Genomic DNA, 20,708 nt, shown 5'->3' on the forward strand with positions numbered 1-20,708 from the left:
GCTGGTCCACATGCACACAGCCAATCTGTGATCAAACAACTGTGTTCGAGTAGTTACATTTAAAAAGCTATCAAGTCAAATTCCATCATCTTTCAGATGAAGAAACTGAGAGCATACAACTGGTGACAGTGCTAGGGTTAGATGCTGGTGTATTTATTCCCTATCCCAAGCCTTCACTTGCAGGGATGCCATGTGCAGTTGTTCAGGTTGTGCACTGCACAAAGGTGCTGGGCAAAAAAGGAAGTGAGGGGTGAAGTCCAGCCTGCTTCCCACCTTGCCAAGCCTGCTGCGTGGCTCTGGGCTGCTTCCACCAACCCCAACCCTCCTTTTTTTTTTTTTCCATTTTAAACAAAGTTACCCTCAGCTTTACATCCATCTAGAGGGTCACCTGTTTCTAATTGTACAAAGGTTCATGTGGGCTACAGAAGGTTCATAAGATACTCCCAGAACTCTTCTTTAACCCCTAACTGGCCAACATGCTCTGGGGTATTTGTTACAACTTCTCCTACTGTTTGGGCTCACTCTACCTTTTAGTGGTAGCAAATCCATACTGTGAATATAGTCGTTGCGTAGTGACCATAGGGAGGCAGACAGAAATGTAAACAAATCATTTTAACTAATATGAAAAGCATAACAATAAGAAATGATAAAGATATAATAGAACACAAAGCAGGGGGATCAACTTTGCTCAGTAAAGTTAGGGAAAGCATGAAAGGAAACATGGCAAAAGCCAGGCTATGATTAAAAAAAAAAAAAAAGGAAAGAAAGAAAAAATTCCATTCTGTCTCCCCAAAAGCTAAATTTTCTAAATTTTTTATTTTCTTAAAATAACCTCATTTTAAGAATAACATTAGAATTTTATTTAATAGACTTCTCTACACAGATCTTAAGTGAATTTCAGTTCCACATTGCCAATGGACAACAAAACCGTTTCCCTTGAATTTCCTTTCAATACCCTTAATTTAAAATATCCAACCCAAACTCCCCATCCTCCTCTCCCTGCCAAATAAATTTCCATGCAATGTAAAATATCCAGACTCTCACCATTCTTTCCCCCTGATTCAAGGAATGTCCTACCCTGGCTGGATGATTATAATTTCCTTCTGACTGATCTCTCCACTTCCTCCCTGGCACCCTCTACACTTTGTTGGATACACAAATTCCAGAGTGATTTTTTCCAGAATATCACTCCTGTGTTCAAAACACACCAACAGTTTCTCTCTCACTCTGAGTAAAGGCTAAAAATCTAACAAATTGCCCCCCCCCCAAAAAAAATCAGAAAACCGAGCATCCATAGGAATGACAATGGTAATGTATTAGAGCATACCTAATGTTTAAGGCCCTGAGTTCAAGGAGAGAAGGGAGGAGGAGGTAAGGAAAGAGTGAAGAAGGAGAGAGGGAGGGAGGGAAGGAAGGAATGAAAGACAGATGGAAAGAAGGAAAGGAAGGAACCAGCCAGCAAGGACCCCCTTTGGAAGATGCTGGGGAACTACCCCATTCATTGTGAAAACTGGAAAAGGAAAAATATTAACCACTAATGCTGATTTCCCTATGGACTGCACCTCATGGATAAGAAAATGATTCTCTTTATATAAGTATTCCAGTGGGTAAAGAAAGAGTGCTACAATTAGAGTGCCACCATTTCTCAAACCCTGATAAATGAATGGACCTAGGCCACGATCATGATGACTGGGTGTTCTGTGCCTCTCGGTGCAACAGCTATGAGGTAATCCTACTGAAAAAGCCACACCACCCCAGGATATAATCAAGCTTCTACATCAAAGTGTCGATTACAGTATATGTAGGGACAAAGAGATGTTGTCAGCAAAAGTTAGACTGGGAAAAGTGAAAACCACGACAAATGACCTGGTATCTTAAACCAAAATGATCAAGTAGGGATGGGAAGGAGATGGAGGGGTTAAGTAAGAATGAAGAGATAAATCCATTAATTGCAACCTATGAACCTGTGTGGGTCGTGACACCAAACAAACACATAATGGAATACTTAGAAATAATCAGTGTAACAGACACACACACTGACTTGGGTATGTGGTAATCTTAACTATTTTAAAAAAATATTGGGATCAGGATCACTTTTAATTTCTTATCTTTCAGAAATACATATAAAAATACTTACAGGTTAAGTAAAGTATGCTTTGCTCCAAAATAATCTAGGGAGGGAGAGTAAGATATAATATTAATTAATAAGAGTATTACAATTAAATCTGGGTAATGGGTACATGAAGGGTTCACTACACTATTTTCTGTAGTACCTGTCTGAAATTTTGTGTAATAAAAAAACTGAAGAATTCTCACCATGCCCCCAAAGCTCCACGTGACATGGATACACCCACCCACCCTGGCCTCCGTCCCTGCAACTCCACTCCTCACTGTCCCTCTTGTACCCCAAACCCACGTCTATCTCACGGCCTCTGCATTGACTGCCCCGTCTGCCACCAACTCATTCCCTAAGACATCCAAACACCCCACTTCATCCCAGGTTACTTGAAGTCGCAAGCCTCCCTTCCACCTACTGTTTCCTTCTCTTTCTAATGTATTTCTCTCCTCAGCACCTATCACTTGAGACATATTTTATATTCAGTTATTGTCTCTCCTCTACAGGAGTGTGGGCTCCAAGAAGTAAGCGTGTTCTAACTCCAGTGCCAAGAATGGTCCATTCAAATATTCAATAAATGTCCGCTGACATTTCAAAATACACTATGAAGCTGTAGTAATTGAAACAGCATGGTACTGGCTCAAAAACAGACACTTAGATGAAGAGAACAGAATAGAGAGCCCAGAAATAAACCCAGGCTTATATGGTCAATCATTCTAAGACCAAAGAGGCAAAAATATGCAGTGGGGAAAAGACCGTCTCTTCAACAAATGGTGCTGGGGGTCGCCTGGGTGGCTCAGTCGTTAAGTGTCTGCCTTCGGCTCAGGTCATGATCCCAGGGTCCTGGGATCGAGTCCCACATCGGGCTCCCTGCTCAGCGGGAAGCCTGCTTCTCCCTCTCCCACTCCCCCTGCTTGTGTTCCTGCTCTCGCTGTCTCTCTCTGTCAAATAAGTAAAATCTTTAAAAAACAAACAAACAAACAAACAAAAAAACAAATGGTGCTGGGAAAACTGGACAGCTACATGCAGAAGAATGAAACTGGATCACTTTCTATCTCCATATACAAACATAAATTCAAAATGAATCAAAGACCTAAATGTGAGACCAGAAACCATAAAATTCCTAGAAGAAAACGTTGACAGCAATTTCTTTGACACTGGCCTTGGCAACATTTTTCTAGATATATCTCCCCAGGCAAGGGCAACAAAAGCAAAATTAAGCTATTGGGATTACACCAAAATCAAAAAGCTTTTGGATGGTGAAGGAAACCATTAACAAAACAAAAAGGCAACCTACTGAATGGGAGAAAACATTTGCAAATGATATATCTGATAAGGGGAAAGAACTCAAACAACAAATAATCTGATTAAAAATATGGGCAGAGGAGGGGCACCTGGGTGGCTCAGACGGTTAAGCGTCTGCCTTCACCTCAAGTCATGATCCCAGAGTCCTGGGATTGAGCTCTGCGTTGGGCTCCCTGTTCTGCGGGGAGCCTGCTTCTCCCTCTCCCTCTGCCCCTCCCCTGCTCATGCTCTCTCCCTCTCTTTCTCTCTCTCAAAAAAATAAATAACATCTTTAAAAAAAAAAAAAAAACGGGCAGAGGACCTGAATAGACATTCTTCCAAAGAAGACACGCAGATGGCCAACAGACACATGAGAAGATGCTATGCATTATTAATCAGGTAAATGTGTATCAAAACCACACTGTGATATCACCTCACACCAGTCAGAATGGCTAAAATAAAACAAACAAACAAAAAACAAGAAATAAGCAATTGGCAAGGATGTGGAGGAAAAAAAACCCTCATGCACTGTTGGTGGGAATGCAACTGGTGCAGCCACTGCAGAAAACAGTATGGAGGTTTCCCTCAAAATATTAAAAACAGAATTACCATAGGATCCAATAATTTTGCTAGTGGGTATTTATCCAAAGAAAATGAAAATACTAATTCAAGGGGTGCCTGGGTGGCTCAGTCATTAAGCGCCTGCCTTCAGCTCATGATCCCAGGGTCCTGGGATCAAGTCCCACACGGGGCTCCTTGCTCAGCGGGAAACCGGCTTCTCCCTCTGCCAGCTGCTCCCCCCTGATTGTGCTCTCTCTTTCTTTCTCTAACAAATAAATAAAATCTTAAAAAAAGAAGATGCAGTGTGTATGTCCAGGTTCACTCACACACTCACACACACACACACACACACACACACACACACACACACACACACACAGAGATGAATATTACTCAGTCATGAAAAAGAATGAGATCTTGCCATTTTCAAAAACATGGACTGGCCTAGAAAATACAAGGCTAGGTGAAATAAGACAAATGCCATATGATTTCATTTATAGGTGAAACTTAAGGAATAGATGAACAAACAAGAGAAAAACAAAAAAATAAAATCTTAAATACAGAGAACTGGTAGTTGCCAAAGAGGAAGCTGGTGTTGGGATGCATAAAAACAATAAAGGGGATTAAGAGCACACTTACCTTGATGAGCTGTGCATGATATATAGAATCTGTTGAATTGCCATATTATACAACAGAAACTAATATAACACTGTATGTTAACTATACCTCAATAAAAAAAAGAAAAAAAATCTGCTGAAAGATGAATGAATGACTCTCCCTATATTGGTGCGACTACCAACTGAGGACACTCACCCTCCTTTTTCTTATAATTACAGCTTTCCACAGTGTTAGATAACTAACCAAACAGTACCAACAGCTCAGAGAGTGGCGTCCAAGAAAGTGGAGAGTCAGGATTTGTTCAGATACTACAGAAAGACCCAGAAAGAGCCCTACTGGCTGGAAAGCACACACCAAGTACTAGCTGCACACACATGTGCAGAGGAGGAACCTAAGGTGACACTGGAGTAGTGTGCTATGTTTTGGTGGAACATGGAGAGGACTCTGTTCGAAACTGCACTGGAATGACTGAGAAGACATGTACACAACAAGCTTGAAGTTAAGCAACTTTCTGCTGTTACAGGGAGGGAAGACCACTGTGCCCTTGATGGTGGAAATACGGCTTCTACAGAAACCCAGTGGCATGGCTTAAGGCTGGGTTGTTCTACATATACTCTAGAATGCTGGTTCTCAACCAGGGATGGAAATGTCTGCAGACATATTTGGTTGTCACAATTGAAGAGGAAGGGGGTGCAGAGGCCAGGGTTGTTGCAAAACATCCTACAATGCACAAGACAACCCCTACAACCCAGAATTATCCAAGCACAAATGAATAGTGTGGCTCTAGAAACTCTGCTATAAAGCTAAGGATCAATTTCTACAGGACTCTCGGTGTCATTAACCAGTTTTAAACATTTTGGTTCTGATTTCACTGTACTTAGCTTAGGAAAAAAAAAAAAAAAAGAGCAGTCTTATTGTTTCATTTCGCATTCCCTGTTTCCTCTCTCAGTAATAGTACCAACCTAAGCATACATATATGCTTCTGGCCTGTTTTCAGGGGGGAAAGACTTTTCGTAGCCAGAGCCCCAGAAGTATCTGTAAGTCACAGAAACCTGATTAACAGTCTCCTGGCCACACTTGGCCAGCAACCTAGATAGGGAATTTTGCAAAGCAAGGTGTACGCAATCCTAAGGCAAGAGCACCATTCTCCCTGCATGTTCCGTTATTTATAGATTCTTAAAAGCTGTGCATGGTTGAGGAAAACTTTCAGAAGTATGTTATCTTCTTCTTTCACTCACACAATCCAGTAAAAATTAGAAATTATGAACATTTTCACTGTCTCAATAGCTAATATTATTCATTTCATTCAGCAGTTCCTGGTTCTAGGTATGCCAGAATACAGGAGTGGGTAGGACAGAAACCCATCTGTGGAGTCCATTTAAGTTGGGGAAACAAAGTAAGGACACAATTAGAATCATTTCAGATAAGGACAGGTACGCATGGGCGCCATCACAAGTGGTATGAGGGTCAGTGACTTGGGGAGTACACAGTGCCCTTAGATCAGGGTGGGGAAAACTTAATGATACATGAGTTTCAATGGCAGGATGCAAAGGATGAGGAGTCGGGGACAGAGTACCACAGGCAGAGAGAACAGCAATTGCAAAGCCTCTGAAGCTGAGAGGTTAGGTCATTTAGTGGTCATGAAGAAGGTCCTATGGCTGATACGCAGAAATGCAACACATTTTTATTGAGCGTTTATATAAACTATGGCATTATAGGATATTCAGAGATGAATCACACACCCAAGTTTGGTTCTTAGGGAATGATATCATTCAGCGAAGCAGGAGGAAGAAAAGAATAAAAGTTCAAGGAGGAATCAGTTTTATGTCCTACATGCCAAGGGGGGAAAAAAAAGAATCAGGTTTCAATTTTAACAGTATCTTTAATAAGTGGAATTAACTTTTCAAGCAGGCCTTTGTGAGATGCAGCTAATGGCTTCTAAAGATTCTCCATCACTTCATAGAACAACTGCAGAGAGCAACTTGGAGGTGTCTGTATGTGCTCATTCACTGAAGAACAGAGGGTAAGTGCCTCCCATGAGCATACTAGCGAAGCAAGGTGAGTAAGAGAGGACCCTGTCCTAGAGGACCATGATGAGTGACGATCAGGGCAGAAGTATCTTCCCTCCTTGACCCCCACCTCTCTCCCGTCTTCTCCTGTTCTTGTTCCTTCCCCCCAAAAGTAAGACCCTTTTTCAACAGAGAAAACTTATCACTGTCATCTACATAATTTGCTGAAGACCTCTTAAGACATAAAAGGTATCAAATTTACTATCTATACACATTTTCTCAAGAAACGACTAGAGGATACACTGCAACTCAACAAGGAAGCAAACCATTTCAGAGAAATGCAGGAGATGGAGGGAAGGTTAATGCACGGAGGGGAGTGAGGGGAACGAGCAGGATGACGGTAATGATGGCTAAAGGAGACCGCAAGAAAACAGCCGTGTGGTGGACCTAGTCAGCACATGGTCTGGTTGGGAAGACAAAGATGGAGCCTCATTGAGGAAGAAGCTCCACGGCGGGGCACTTACAGGTGATCTTGTACGGTGGATCATGTGCAAAGTGCAAACAGAGGTTTTCCAGTTGTACAAAGAGTATGGAAAGGACTCATGCTGGCTACATAGAATCCAAGGAGAGGAACAACAAGGAAATTATTTACTTCAGGAGAAACACAGTTATAAAGAAAAGGGAAGAGAATCATTGGTGAGGAAGAGAAGGAGAAAGAGGAGATGAGAGAGAAGAAGAAGGGAATAAAAATAAATAAATACACACACACACACACACACACAGTGGTAGCAAAATAATGACCCCTCTGAAGACGGCATAATCCCTAGAATCTGTGAATATGTTACTGTACATGGCAAAAGGGACTTCACTGATGTGATTAAATTAGGGTCTTGTGGTGATGAGATTGCTCTGGATTATCTGCAAAAGGTCCAGTGTAGGGGCGCCTGGGTGGCTCAGTCATGAGGCGTCTGCCTTTGGCTCAGGTCATGGTCCCGGGGTCCTGGGATCGAGCCCCGCATCGGGCTCCCTGCTCAGCGGGAAGCCTGCTTCTCCCTCTCCCACTCCCACTGCTTGTGTTCCCTCTCTCACTGTGTCTCTCTCTCTGTCAAATAAATAGAATCTTAAAAAAAAAAAAAAAAAGGTCACAGGAGCAACAGGAAATCAGTACGTACCTAATCTGCCTAAGATGAATACTGAATATTGATTTAACCAAAAAACTGTACCGTAACGGTGGTAGAGCTATTTTGGCAAGTTGGGGGATAGAAAAATGAGGGAGAAGAGGTTGAATAAGAGTTAAGTTCCCATGCTCCAAATCAGGAAATCAATATATAATGTCCAAATTGATAAAGAGAAGAGGGCAGCAAAACCACGTAATTCTGGAATATGGAGAACATCACTGGAAGAAAGTGCTCTGAGAGTTGAAGTCATTCTCCCAGGGAAGCAGGACTGGAGAGTGGGAAGAGTGAGGCAGATATCTACAGTTTTTCACAAGCCTGAGAGTACTATTTAACTTTTAAAACTATGTATGTACATTATTCTGATAAGAATAAAACTGGAAGAAAAGATGAGCTACCACATGGATAGATAGCAGTAATCCCTTGCTTTATCTCTGGATTTCATTTGATTCACTTTTACTGAAACATTGCCTCATTTCCTGTGCTTGTCATCTATTATGGGCCAAGAGTAGAGTTGAGAGTGAATGAAATTGTCTGAGCCCTGGACCAAACCATGCTTGAAGCTGGACACTGAACCTTTCCAGTGATGTGCTCCAACAAGTCCCTTTTCTTAGGCCAACGTGGGTTGGATATTCTGTCACTTGAGATACTAAAGATTACCAAGCAGTACCATCAGAAAATTTTGTGAGGTATACAAATAATTTCATAAATTTAACCATTTTTATTCCTGTAATATGAGAAAATTAAAAAGCTCAACAAAGCGACAGATCCTTAAGACCTAACTATAAAAGGCACTGTAATAGTAATACTTCTTACAACGGCCAGAACCTAGCAACTACCCAAAGGCCCATCGACAAGAGAACAGCTACAAATACCACAGCATATTAACTAACAGAACGCTACACAGCAATGAGAATAGATGACCTCTAGCTACATAACAATGTAAATGAATCTTACATGCATAGTGTGGAGGAAAACAAAGTTTAACTATCCTGTGGGAATGTAAAACGGTGCCACCAGTGTGGAGAACAGCATGGTGATGCCTCAAAAAAATGAAGCATAGAATTATCCTATGATTCAGTAATTCCACTTCTGTGTATATATACAAAAGAAATGAAAGAAGAGACTTGGACAGATATTTGTACACCCACATTCGTAGCACCATTATTCACAGAAGCCAAAAGTTAGAAGCAACCCAGGTGTCCATCAAAAAATCAACAGATAAGCAAGATATGATCTATACATAAAATGGAATGTTATTCATCCTTAAAAGGGAAGGAAACCTTGACATATGCTGTAACATGGACGCACCTTTTAGACATTATGCTAAGAGAAACAAACTAGCCATGGAAGAATACTGTACAATTTCACTTATGTGAGGTCCTAGAAGAGCCAAATTCACAGGGACAGAAAGTAGTATGGTGGCTGCTAGGGACTGGGGAGAAGGGGAAATGGGGAGTTACTGTTAATGGGTACGGAGTCTCTGTTTGGAAAGATGCGTAAGTTCCGTGGCTGTACGGTGATGATGGCTATACAACAAGGTGAAGGCACTTCATGCTATAGAACTGTTTACTTAAAAATGGTACCTTTTAGGGGTGCCTGGATGGTACAGTTGGTTGAGCATCTGACTCTTGGTTTCAGCTCAGGTGCTGATCTTCGGGTCGTGGGATTGAACCCTGTGCGGGGCTCCCCACTCAGCACAGAATTTGCTAGGGATTCTCACTGCCTTTCCTTCTGCCCTTCCCCCAGCCCTCTAATAAATAAATCTTTTAAAAAATGGCACATTTTTTATTATGTATATTTAACCACAATTTAACAAAAAAAAAGAAAAAGTGTACCTATCCTATGATTCTAATTATATGAAGTTCAAACTCAGGCAAAACCAATCTATTCCTTGGGAAGGAAGAGTGGCTACGGAGATAGGTACGGCAGCATCGGGGAGGCAGTGACCGGACTTGTGAGGTAGAAATCATGTTCCGTTTCTTGAGCTGGTGCTGGTTACGTGGACGTGTGCAGTTTGCGAAAATTCCTCAAACTTGTGAATATGGGGATTCCTTCAAGTCTCAAGCTGCATCTTTCATAAAAGCAAAAAATCTACTTCAGAGGTTTAACAGCTTTCTCACACACTTTTCAAATACACTCCCTATTTTTAGAAAGTTATTTATACCCACCATCATTCCAGACAGGATTTGAGGCAATACATATAAGAATGCACACATAGCCTACTAAGAATGCACACATAGCCTACTAAATAGTCATTTGTTAAATTAACAAATGAAGCAAAGTAAAAAAAGGAAATTAAATCAGAACCAGAAAAAAAAAATAGAAAATGGAACAAGATGACAAATCCAGGGGAAGACATGCAGAAAATACAGCATCCTCAAGTACAGGGGCAAATTTTACAGAGCTACCTGAGACCAAAATAATTAACTACTTCCCTCACATTATATATTTACTAAGTGACTGAGGCAGGGTTGTAAATCAGATTATCTGACCCCAACTACTTTATTTTATTACAGTTTACCACACTTTTCTAGATCATAAAGTACAGACACTGGCTTTTTTGACCAAATGATTCCAGGAACACTTTTCTAGATAATATATTCAACACATGTGATTCACACCAGACACTGATTTTCAAGAGCATTTTGGAAAACATAGTGCATAAAGTCAGATGCATGTTAGATATATTACCCGAAATGTAAGCTGGTATTTTCACAACTTGAAAATTAAAAAAAATATTAAAAATTAGGTATCATTAGGATGGCCTTTAACAGGCCTAAAGGGCTTTTCTCTAATGAAGAACTCTGCTAATCAGGCCACATGTATTTAAGCCATTGACAAAATGGAAAATACTGAGGGTGGTGCTATGTTCCATAGCCGCGATAAGCTGTAAGCTTTCCAAGAATATCAAGTGATCACTGAGGTTGATGTGGAGAGAGGTCACCTGAAAACATAAAATAAATTCTATAAAAATATGCTGAAAAATATGTTACAAACTACTGATTTTATCCTGAGCAGAACTTGAATTTTAAAAACTGTAACGTTTGGGTTGATCATCATTATCTTCTCAAGAACTTCTAACTTTTTCTTCTTTTAGCCAATATTTATTTAGGAGAATATTATTTTAAAAACTTCTGAAAACATTATTAATTCCTAGTATTGTACTAAAAAGTTTAACACCTGTGTAAATTTCAAATACTTCCACTTACTGGCATTCTTATCCCCATTTTACAAGTCTGGAAAGGGAGGTGGAGAAGTAGTAATTAAATTGTCCAAGGCCACCCATCTAGAAAGAGAAGAGAACCTTTAATCGTATGCTTTGGATAATTTACTGAGATTGCTTTCTGTAGTCTAATGAAGGATCCATTTGACGAATGTTCCTTAAGTATTGGAAGGTGGGGTGGGAAGATATAGTCTGTTTATAGCATGTAACATTCAATACAGATCCATTCAAACCCTAATTAACTTATTTTTATTTACCTCACCTAATACTGATAATATGGTGTTAAAATGCTTGCTCCCTTCCAAAAAATAAGTATCTCTTAGAACAGTATACTCAACATTTCTGGTTTTTAGGATTGTTGAAGGACGTCATTTGTTTCTGAACCAAATGGTATACTTGTGGAGGGGTGCTATAACATTTTATTCATCTCCTAGCACACACTCTGTCCCATGGCAGTTACTCCAAGTTTGCTGATCTTAAATCAGACTTTTCCTATTTCCAAAATAATTATCTTCATTCTCTAGTGGTACATTTGTTTCTAACCCCCATCTTTTCCATATTCAACCATTTACCACAGTACTTAATTTTCATCCCCAATATTATTCCCCTTAATAGGATTATCTGTAAACACATTATACATTTTGAATTACTCCATTTCACTTTTTTTTGGGGGGGGTAACATCTAAAGTTTGTTCCTTGATTAGCACTCTAAGATTTTAAATATACATAAAGGATCTATGATGTCAACTGCTTGAAATACCCTATGATGAAACACAACAGCAAATTTCATCCTAGAAAAAAATGCCTTTCTTCTACTTTACTAAATTAAAATATTTACCTCAACTCAAATATCACCTGTGCTCCTGACCTCCCAATCTAAATTCGACCCACAATTACCCTCACCTAGAACATTCTGCTCCTTTCCTTCAGAACATCTTTAATTATCAGGATACATTTTATTATATGTGCTGCCCAAGCGAGCACATCAGGATACATTTTAAATAAAATATATTAATACAAATCCCAAGAGAGCAGGAGTCATGCCTTTTCTGTTTACCATTTTATACTAAATGCTTAATTAGCATACTGCTCACACATAGGAGGCATTCAGTAAATACATGACAGAGCAAAGAGTTAATTAATAGATAATAAAATCATTACAAGTATAATAACAGGGGGTGAAGTTAAGCATCAAATTCAACTGGGGGATTACTTATATTTCTTATAGCTTAGTTACCATTGTTGACTGGAGTATCAGGATTACTCTGGGCCATCTTGAAAAGTCCAACATACCACATCCTACGCAACTCCATGCCAGCCAGTGATACACAGGGCGTCAGCTAGAGAGAGCAATCAGAGCCATGTAGCTAGGAAAATGCTTCAGAGGAAAGCAGAGAGCTACTCTAGGAGAGAGAGAGAGAGTGTCAAGTGCTTTGTTCTGCCCTGGACCCGGGATGGGGGCGGGGTGGAGGTTGGTGGAGGCAACAAAAAGACTTTGGGTCTCAGGGGGTAGGAAAGGAAAAGTCTAAGACTACAAGTTTTGATAATTCTGTCATCATGCCAAACAGCTGACAACTACTCAAGAAAAACCTCTGGTGACACTGTGCAGACAGTTTATATGAGAATACTAGTAAGGTCTTACCCTTTTCCCAGAAAACCTAAAACCTGGAATCACACTGAAAGGATCTTTTAACATCCCCACATTCCAACAGAACTTAGTCTTTGGTTCCTTGGCAAATAATCCAATTCACAACATGACAAGGGTTCTCATCTTTGCCTTTCCTTTTCTGTCTGCTCAGCCAACTTGGGAAATCAGTCTTTGAGCATTTAAGTGCTGTAAGCTGGCAGTCTCCTTCATGAGCTCACCCCCTTCTTTACAAATGGGGGAATCAGAACGGGATTGGACGTGTGACACTTGTCTTGTGGGTAGGAGGGACAGTCACTTTATAAGAGAAGCTTGTCATCCAGATAGTCTATTTTCCTGTGTAGCTTGCAGGGGAAAGAAATTAAAAAAGAAAAGAAAAAAAAAGAAAAGAAAAGAAAAGAAAAGAGAAAAGAAAAGAAAAGAAAAGAAAAAGAGAAAGAAAGAGAAAGAAAGAGAAAGAAAGAGAAAGAAAGAGAAAGAAAGAGAGAAAGAAAGAAAGAAAGAAAGAAACAAACTTGTTTGATAAATAAAAGTTTAATTGTTTTTTTACAATTTCCGGGCCAAGCTTCCCCCCCCCTCAGGGGCCCCTACCCCGAAAATGGGGGGGGGGGATTCTTGAGACCCAACATTATGATATGAAATGCTCCCATGAACTCAAATCTAAATTAAAATTCAACTTTCTTTTCCTGGGGGACCCAACCAGGCTGGGTAAAATGCCCAAGCTTTGAGAGTTATTCGGTCTCCTGCCACAGAAAATACTCTGCAGGATGGGCAAGGGTTATGCAGGAAAGAGTCTGTCCTGTGGAAGTTTCCCTTATAATAATTCTTCCAGGAAGAAAAGACTGCAGGACAAGGTGGTATTGAGCAGTAAAGTGAGTGGGAGGCTAGCTTCCAATATCTAGACAGTGAAGTAGAAAGCTTAAAATACCTGATATCCCTAAGTAATCGGAGAACAGTGTTACCCCAATTCCCTTGTGATTTCTATGTAAGTACAGACTTGAAATTCGATGTGCTTTATGAGAAAAGGCAGAGGAGAGAAATGTTCATACATTTTTCTTTGTGTGGAGATGGATACAGTACGGGAATTAAAAGCAAGTTTGTGTTCCTTTATTTCAATGTCGGGATCAGGCAGAAACTCAGGTCTGGTCCAAACCCTACAAGGACCATAAAAGTCACCCAGAAAAAAAAAAATTATCTATTTTCCAGGGTCCTACTTCTTCTAGGGCAGAAACAACAATAAAGAATTCAGAGGTGAAAAGAATTAGTACATCATAAAAAATAGGAAAGAAAAATAAAATACTCTCACATTGACTGTCCCCAAGAGAATTTACTCACATACTTAAATTTATGCAGCAAGTTACCAGGAGCCTCATAAATACTGGATCCATAATCAAACTGTAATCATTCATTTTATTTACATTTCATTAGGGGGCACTAAGGTAATGATCTTCGAAAGATTTCACTTGCAGCCAAGGAAAGAGGAAGTGGACTTCCTAGAGGAGGGGGGGTGCCTAAGAAGGGGATGTCATTTGTCCCAAAGGCACAGAATTATTAGAAGTTTTTAAAAAGTGACCGTGTGCTTTATGCATCTCCCACTCATCATCACATTCTCAATTATTTTTACCCCCCACGTTAACATGAGAGGTAAGACCTGAATCTATCTGACTTGAAGAATTCAGACTGAACTTTGAGCACGACGTGAGAAACAAACAAACTTCCATGAAATAGAGGCTGCAACAGTAATTTCCTATACAGCTGGAATATTCACCATATATATTAAGACTTGTCATTTACTGTTGGCAAAATGCATGACAACCTTTCAGGAACTTCCAAAGCAATCTGAATAGCTGCACCAAAGGACACAGCAGCCATACACTGAATAAAACATCCAGTGCCCGCATCCTTCCTTTGAAGGCTGTCAGCCATACATTTTGAATAACCTGAAATGAAGATCAAAAGGGAACAGGATTTATTTATTTATTTATTTATTTAACCAGAGGCAATGAATGAAGAGAAGATAAAATTTAGGATAAAAAAAGTTCACATTTAGGCAAACATCAATACCCTGTTCTAAAGATTCATAAAGTTCAATAATCTCCTCTAAGTCACAAAGCATGAATGACACTGTAGAAGAACACGAAGCCACAGCACCGGAAGGAGCTAAAGGAAAATAAAGCCTGGCATTCCTTCCTTTGACTCTTTCCCTCTGCAGCCTCCTTCGCTCTGACCTTCTGCAGACACAGCTCCTCCTATATTCCAGTCATGAGCATCACCGCAACTCTAACACATCAGCCTGAGCATGGCTCCTTCTTCCTGTGGGGATTCCTTGGGTACACTGTTCATGTCTCCCCTCTTTCCTCAAGCTCGTTGTCAAGACAGGAGGAATGTGATGGAACTCAAGATGGGCAGGTGGAAGAAGAGAGGCTGCCTTATTTTTCAACTAGTCCACCTAACATGTTGATACTAGTTGGGTATAAGCCTTATAAGTAGCTTTTTATACAGACGTTTAAGAAAACGAACTGCAGGATTAAAAAAAAAAAACTGTCAAATACTTTCACGTACAACCTACTGGGCAAGTTTAGTGGTACCATTTAAAAACCTGATAGCACTAGGTAACTGACTCGATAGAACAGATAATTCAGCTAGTAAGGTTCTGTATACAGCCTATGACATAATTACCTAATCGATAAACTAAATGAGATCTCAATTTCTCAGAGCTGGAAACTGTTCCTATAGCTGAGGGGCTGTACCTACCCCTGCCCTCCCTGTGTGGCCCGGGATCTGGGGGACTTCCGTCTCTGAGGAGCTGTCCCACACAACACAGCCCCAGCAGTTGCAAGATGCCAGGAACTCTGACTGCCTCCACGGGGCTCAGGGATTAGGACATGAGGGGTTCTGGATTACTCAGAAGACAATCTTCCTGAGAGCATGCGTTAAGTTGGATTCTGTGGTGCAGCCCAGGAACTCACCATCATTTCCAGCATAGCTTCCCTGAGGAAATGTGTTCACAGGTTTTCAAAAACCCTCTAGATCTGAACCAATGAAAAAGAGCTCATTTGAGAACCCATAGCTGTTTAGGGAAAAAACCAACTGAAAAAGAGGCTCTCGGTCACTCAGATGCTTTGTCTCCAAGGTTTTGTGTTTGGCTCTTGAATTCAGTGGGAACTTGAACCAGTGATGTAGTCTCTGTGAAACTAGGTTTTTGCTCATCTTTGACATGGAGGTCATAACACCATGCCTAGCAACCAGATGGTAGTCAACAGATATTTACATATTTCTTTCCCCACAGAAAAGTTGTGTAAAATTTTTGCCCGTGATATGGTAGGCAGAACTCTAAAACGACCCCTAACCAACTTATACTATTATATAATCCCCCTCCCTGTCCACTATGACAGGCAGACCTGTGAAGATGATGGAATATTATCTGCATGAAATGGTTACTCATCAGCTGACTCTGAGTTATTCAGAAGACAGTGAATGGGTGGACCTGACCTAATCAGGTGAATCCTTTAAGAGATGGTGAAATATCAGAGAAATGCTTCTCCTACCTGCCTTGAAGACAGTGAATGCCACTGTAAGCTTACAACCATAAGGAACTGAATTCTGCCAAACATGTGAGCTGGGAAGAGAACCCAGCTGAGCCCTGTCCTGACTTCTGATCTACAGAGCTGTGCGATAATAAATGGGTGTTGTTTTAAGCCATTAAATTTATGGTAATTTATTACACAGCAGTAGAAAACTGAAACAGAACACAGCTATAAATTTATGTGTTTCTATAACTCTGGGGAAAAGAGGCATCAGAAATAACAAAGTACACACATATTAGAAGAAGAAAGGAAGAGGGAGGAGAGAGATTTGAGATGTATTGTGCTAGACACTCTGGCAGATACTGAACAAATGTTATCTCTTATAAAGAAAGAGTTTTATTTAGAAAGAAGTTCTAGTGTCTTCTATTACTCTAATATAAAGTTTCTATTTCAAGCCAAATTACCACCAACTTAATAAAAGTTTTTACTTCATTACCATGATAGAAATCTTTTAACCAGCAAAAGGATGTAATCCAAACATGGTTTTGAAGAATTTTATTTTATTTATTATTTTATTTTAGATTTTATTATTTATTTGAGAGTGAGAGAGAGACAGAGAGTGTGCGAGAGAGAGCATGAGCAGGGGGGAGGGGTAGAGTGAGAGGGAGAAGCAGGCTCCCCACTGAGTAGGGAGCCAGATGCGGAACTTGACCCCAGGACCCTGGGATCATGACCTGAGCTGAAGGCAGATGCTTAACTGACTGAGCCACCCAGGTGCCCTGAAGAATTTTAAAGACACTGAGAATGACCCAATAGTAGACTGTGACCTTTGAAGCACTATACAAAAGCAAACAGAACTTATCACATAGGCCATTCAGAACCAATTTTTTCTACTTGTGGAGTAATAAAAGAAACACCTTTTCTAGGAGACATAATCCATATGGCAACACAGAAAGCGATCTGATGCACCAAAAACATTCAGAATAATCTATGAATTGTGAACTATTTTTAAGTGGCAAAAATCAGAAAATACCGCACCATGTTTTAACCATAGAAATCATACACATAAACTCTAACAAACCTATAGAGGAAAAAGTGGGGAGAGGGTTACCTGTATTTTAAAAGGTTTTGACCCATATGCAAGACATATAAAATTAACATCCCCAGAACACTTTAGGTTCCTGAAAACTGAACATGACTTTCCAGAGAAGACCGGTGAATGCAAAACACACCTGCGCTACTTCAGAATTAGTTTGAAATTTCCATCATTTATCATGTTCTAACTTTGATTCTAAAAAAAAAAAGGAAAAAGAAGAAAAGCACAAGCATCAAGCATAGCTGTAAAACATTCTGGAATGCTTCCAAAGGGAAAAGACAGCAATTTTTCTGTAAGCACATATTTCCCAGTACTGTAATTGGTATAGCCCAGTATTTCAGGAGATAGAATGGAAATATTCAAATAAATAATAAAAAATGTTTTAAGTACTATTACTAATGATATTTGCTTAAAGACAAAAAACAAAACAAAAACACTTCAGGAAGTGAATTCACCATGCCATTCCATTAAACAAATGAGCTTTTTAGAATTTGTTAGTATCTTAATTTTACATAAATATATTTCAACTGTTAGGCTAAAGATTCCACAAAACGATGACAACAAGAGCTACTCTAGGTAGCTGAAAGATCCCCGCAGTCACTCCTTACTTTTTTAAAAGCAGTAACAACTTTAGGAAACAGGAAAGAATCTTTAAATAGCCCTTCCTCTCAGAACCTGACCTCTGTATTTTCACGTTTGGTAACTATTTCTTCAAAACTCTGCATGCTATCCACCGTGTGAACAGGCATGTTTCACTAGAAATGCTAACCACAGCTTCCATTTATAAGTGCTTGCTCCTGGCTAGCACGGGACATGCATTACCACACTCAATTCTAAGAGGGACACATTTATCAAATTAATTTCATTGATAACGAAACGAAGAACTACAAAAATTATTTAACTTATCCAAGGTTAGGTTGGGTGGTACATGACAGAACCGGGATGGTCAGTCTCCAAAGCCAAAATAAGTAAATAATCCTTAACTATCTTTCATAATTAACATTAATGAAACAGAGGCATGGCATCTATCATGGGTACTTTACCATGACAGGGAGGAATCAATAGAAACTTTTTGTACATATATATGTTCATAATCTAACAATTTTAGATCTACAAGGTAACAACATACTTGCTTTCTATCATACATAGACACACCGTCATATGAGTATCAACAGTGATACCTCAAACTGCGAGAGATACTAGCTACTTAATTATACCTAAATAAACCCTTAATTTGCTAATCAGATGATGGTTATATTAATTAATCTCTAGGTCTAAAGTAACCTGACATAATTAATCCATGACCAAAAACAAAGTCATGAAGAAATTTAACTGATAACAAAGTTATCTCTTTTTATTTTATTTATTTTTATTAACAATGTATTATTTGTTTCAGGGGTACAGGTCTGTGACTCATCAGTCTCACACAATTCACAGAGCTAACCATAGTACTTTCTAACACTCTTCTCAAACAAGCTCAATTACCAGTGTAATTATAAGATACATGCACACACAAACTTGTATAGAAGACAGTCTGGAACACAGAAAATAATAACTACAGTCTCATGAAACTAGCTTAGAATCATGTTGTGAAAGCTTATTTTTTTATCATCTTATTTGGTCTTCCAGTAAAATTTTCATTATACAAATCCACATTCTCTTCTGCTAAAGAAAAATAGCATAGTAATAAAATGTTTCATACACACATCTAGAAAATACATTTGTAATGGAGATAACAAAAGGTTATAACTCATATACAAAAAATGTACAAACTGATTAAAATACTAACAACCCCAGAGACATAACAGCAAACATATGAATAGATATTTCTGAGAAAACATCTAAATAGCAAACTAAATGAAAAGATAATAAAATGTTTTGTTAGTGAAAAGGAAATTAAACTAACAATAAAGTATCACTTTACATGTCAAGTGGCAGAATATAAACAGTGTCAAAATACCTATTGTTGGCAGGGATATGGAAAAATGCGGCTTCTCAAATTGTTAGCTAGTGGAAATACATGCATACATTATTTCTCTTGTTGGATTCAATTTGTGTATTTTCTATTAACCTGTCCTCCACATTACTAATAGTGTCTTCTGCTGTGTCTGATCTTCTTTTAAAACTATCCATGGAGTCCTTAATTTCAGATATTGTACTTTTCAGTTATCAATTTTTCTATTTGCTGCTTTTTCTCCCCCACAAATTTCAATTCTCTGGTGAAATTTTCCAATTTTTCATTTTTTTCTTGAACATACTAGTCACATTATTTTTAAGTCCCTAAATTCTAACTTCAATCTTTGGGACAGCCCTCATGGGCATTCAACTGATAGAATGGTGGGTCTTTGCCCCAACTCCTCTCTAAACTCATGACTGGAACAGAGAAATTAGCATTCTCATTGTAGAACCAACCAAGACAGTGTTCTTCATACTAAAAGGGAACAGCCCATTAAATTCAGGCAGTTTGTTCATCTCTCGAACTGTCTCTTTCTGGATGGCAAGCAGCTCTTAAATATGAAGAAGGGAAGGCATTATGTGACAAAATTACCATGTAACTTAAAAATTCAGCTATATGCTCTTCTAAGTATAATATTTCTTACATCACAGAGTATATTTCACACTAACAGTCTACATTTATCTTAGACACTAGCAACGTTCCAGGAACAAACCACCTACCATGACTATTATGTAATGCTTATTTGAGAGCAGGCAATATTGGAGAAGAACAATATTGGATTAAAAACAACTATTACCTGTACACGATATAATTTTGTATCTAGAAAGCCAAACAGAATCAATGGAAAAACTACTGCAGTAAATAAAAGAGTTAAGTAGCTTGGATAGATCCCACATATATAAAGTCCAATAGTTCTGCTACCAGTGAAAAAATAGAAAATATGACTTATTAACAAACGCTACTTACATAAAAATAAAAATACTCCAAAATGAATCGTTACCAGAGGGGAAGTGGGTAGAGTGATGGGCAAAACAGGTGAAGGGGATTAAGAGTGCATTTATGTTGATGAGTGCTGGGTGGTGTATGGAATTGCTGAATCACTATAATGTACACCTGAAATAATATAACACTGTATGTTAACTATACTGGATTTAAAATAAACTTTTAGATAAATAAATAAATCCTCCAAGATATCTTAGGAAGAAACATGTGTGGGGCGTGGGGGGATGGGTTAGCCCAGTGATGGGTATTAAGGAGGGCACATATTGCATGGAGCACTGGGTGTTACACGAAAACAATGGATCGCGGATCACCACATCAAAAACTAATGATGTACTGTATGGTGACTAACGTAACATAAAAAAAAAAAAAAGCCTGGCTTAAATATAAGCCCCAAGTCTGTGGCCACTACCTCAGGGAATTCAGTCTAAGCAAGGTGAGTGATTGGAGTGACAGAATAGATTTGGGTTCATTTTGACACTTTTTATTCCAGTT

The 20,708-nt window shown here is 39.1% G+C and overlaps 1 protein-coding gene and 1 long non-coding RNA gene across 8 annotated transcripts in view; both read right to left on the reverse strand.

Annotated features, from left to right (window-relative positions):
* Nucleotides 1-20,708, reverse strand: part of MAST4 (microtubule associated serine/threonine kinase family member 4) — a 546,892-nt gene that overhangs the window by 203,622 nt on the left and 322,562 nt on the right. The gene's annotated exons all lie outside the window — the stretch shown is intronic.
* On the reverse strand, nucleotides 10,121-12,271 carry LOC141374884 (uncharacterized). The gene is made up of 3 exons (XR_012382055.1): nucleotides 12,227-12,271; nucleotides 10,976-11,052; nucleotides 10,121-10,710 (listed from the first exon to the last, which is right to left on the reverse strand). It is a non-coding gene; the product is annotated as an uncharacterized lncRNA (long non-coding RNA).

The sequence above is a fragment of the Callorhinus ursinus genome, unplaced genomic scaffold, assembly GCF_003265705.2.
Source record: "Callorhinus ursinus isolate GAN/ISIS: 27379988/994484 unplaced genomic scaffold, GSC_fseal_2.0 scaffold23, whole genome shotgun sequence".
Lineage (NCBI taxonomy): Eukaryota > Metazoa > Chordata > Mammalia > Carnivora > Otariidae > Callorhinus > Callorhinus ursinus.